The following is a 3,232-nucleotide window of genomic DNA, read 5'->3' as shown; positions in this document are numbered from 1 at the left end:
GTCTAACTGTAATGTCTGTAATGTCCAACTGTAATGTAATGCAACTGTAATGTACTGAGCTGAATGTCAACTGTAATGCCTGTAATGTCAACTGTAATGCTAATGTCCAACTGTAATGTCTGTAATGTCCAACTGTAGTGTCTGTAATGTCCAACTGTAATGTCTGTAATGTCTAACTAATGTCTGTAATGTCCAACTGTAATGTCTGTAATGTCCAACTGTAATGTCTGTAATGTCTAACTGTAATGTCTGTAATGTCTAACTGTAATGTCTGTAATGTCCAACTGTAATGTCTAACTGTAATGTCTGTAATGTCCAACTGTAATGTCTGTAATGTCTAACTGTAATGCCTGTAATGTCTAACTGTAATGCCTGTAATGTCTAACTGTAATGTCCAACTGTAATGTCTGTAATGTCCAACTGTAAGGTCTGTAATGTCCAACTGTAATGTCTGTAATGTCTAACTGTAATGTCTGTAATGTCCAACTGTAATGTCTAACTGTAATGTCTGTAATGTCTAACTGTAATGTCTGTAATGTCTAACTGTAATGTCCAACTGTAATGTCTGTAATGTCCAACTGTAATGTCTGTAATGTGTGTAATGTCTAAATGTAATGTCCAACTGTAATGTCTGTAATGTCCAACTGTAATGTCTGTAATGTCTAACTGTAATGTCCAACTGTAATGTCTGTAATGTCCAACTGTAATATCTGTGATGTCTAACCGTATGTCTGTAATGTCCAACTGTAATGTCCAACTGTAATGTCCAACTGTAATGTCCAAATGTAATGTCTAACTGTAATATATGTGATGTCCAACTGTAATGTCTGTAATGTCCAACTGTAATGTCTGTAATGTCTAACTTTAATATCCAACTGTAATGTCTGTAATGTCCAACTGTAATGTCTGTTATGTCCAACTCTAATGTCTGTTATGTCCAACTGTAATGTCCAACTGTAATGTCTGTAAGGTCCAACTGTAATGTCTGTAATATCTAACTGTAATGTCTGTAATATCTAACTGTAATGTCTGTAATGTCCAACTGTAATGTCTGTAATGTCCAACTGTAATGTCTGTAATGTCTAACTGTAATGTCCAACTGTAATGTCTGTAATGTCCAACTGTAATGTCTGTAATGTCTAACTGTAATGTCCAACTGTAATGTCTGTAATGTCCAACTGTAATGTCTGTAATGTCCAACTGTAATGTCTGTAATGTCTAACTGTAATGTCTGTAATGTCCAACTGTAATGTCTGTAATGTCCAACTGTCTGTAATGTCCAACTGTAATGTCTGTAATGTCCAACTGTAATGCCTGTAATGTCCAACTGTAATGCCTGTAATGTCTAACTGTAATGTCCAACTGTAATGTCTGTAATGTCCAACTGTAATGTCCAACTGTAATGTCTGTAATGTCCAACTGTAATGTCCAACTGTAATGTCTGTAATGTCCAACTGTAATGTCTGTAATGTCTAAATGTAATGTCCAACTGTAATGTCTGTAATGTCCAACTGTAATGTCTGTAATGTCCAACTGTCTGTAATGTCCAACTTGAATGTCCAACTGTAATGTCTGTAATGTCCAACTGTAATGTCTGTAATGTCCAACTGTAATGCCTGTAATGTCCAACTGTAATGTCTGTAATGTCTAACTGTAATGTCCAACTGTAATGTCTGTAATGTCCAACTGTAATGTCTGTAATGTCTGTAATGTCCAACTGTAATGTCTGTAATGTCCAACTGTAATGTCTGTAATGTCTAACTGTAATGTCCAACTGTAATGTCTGTAATGTCCAACTGTAATGTCCAACTGTAATGCCTGTAATGTCCAACTGTAATGTCTGTAATGTCTAACTGTAATGTTCAACTGTAATGTCTGTAATGTTCAACTGTAATGTCTGTAATGTCCAACTGTAATATCTGTAATGTCTAAATGTAATGTCCAACTGTAATGTCTGTAATGTCCAACTGTAATGTCCAACTGTAATGTCCAACTGTAATGTCTGTAATGTCCAACTGTAATGTCTGTAATGTCCAACTGTAATGTCTAACTGTAATGTCCAACTGTAATGTCTGTAATGTCCAACTGTAATGTCTGTAATGTCTAACTGTAATGTCTGTAATGTCTAACTGTAATGTCTAACTGTAATGTCTGTAATATCTAACTGTAATGTCTGTAATATCTAACTGTAATGTCTGTAATATCTAACTGTAATTTCTGTAATGTCTACGTGTAATGTCTGAATGTAATGTCTGTAATGTCTAACTGTAATGTCTGTATTGTCTAACTGTAATGTCTGTAATGTCTAACTGTAATGTCTGTAATGTCTAACTGTAATGTCTATAATGTCTAACTGTAATGTCTGTAATGTCTAACTGTAATGTTTTAATGTCTAACTAATGTCTGTAATGTCTAACTGTAATGTCTGTATTGTCTAACTGTAATGTCTGTAATGTCTAACTGTAATGTCTGTAATGTCTATCTGTAATGTCTGTAATGTCTAACTGTAATGTCTAAAAATGGTCACCTTGCCTAGTTTTTCAAATACTTTTTCTTCTAGTGCTTCCATCTGGCTGATCAATGTATTTTTTATTACCTGAGGAGTGCGGGAGATTTAAAACTAATCCACATAATGTGATTTCCCTTGGACCTGCTATCTCAGGAGGTGCAGATAATTTTACAGCAGAATAAAAAAAAAATCTTAAAGACAAACAAGTCTGTATTCTGAGTCAGTTCTCAGTGGCCCAGCCCAAGGCTTGACCCTCTGAATACAACTCTGATTGAGACCCTAACACTGGCAGTGGGCAGTATATGTATGTATGTATGTATGTATGTATGTATGTATGTATGTATGTATGTATGTATGTATGTATGTATGTATGTATGTATGTATGTATATATATATAACATCTAACTAAAGGATAAGGGTAAGGGAAGAAGATTAATATTGTTGCAATATTGATTTACAACTAAGTTTATTTGACCCTAAGGACCAATTACCCGTTGTGTGTAGGACGTAGTGACCTTAAAGTGATTGTTTGGAGTAATTTCACCCTAGGGTCCTTTGCACCATGACCTCGAGCCAAACACCCCCCCAGAAGCTTTTTTCACCTGGGTCGAACATTGGGAGAGTTAGCGTAGAGTAGCGTTAGCCGCTGAATAGCTTAGCGCAGAGGCTAATGGATCCGAAGTGTCTCTTAACATTACCCCACTAATAATGCCCGAAATGATA

The sequence above is a fragment of the Perca fluviatilis genome, chromosome 13, assembly GCF_010015445.1.
Source record: "Perca fluviatilis chromosome 13, GENO_Pfluv_1.0, whole genome shotgun sequence".
Classification (NCBI taxonomy): domain Eukaryota; kingdom Metazoa; phylum Chordata; class Actinopteri; order Perciformes; family Percidae; genus Perca; species Perca fluviatilis.
Note: the sequence above shows the minus strand (reverse complement) of the source record.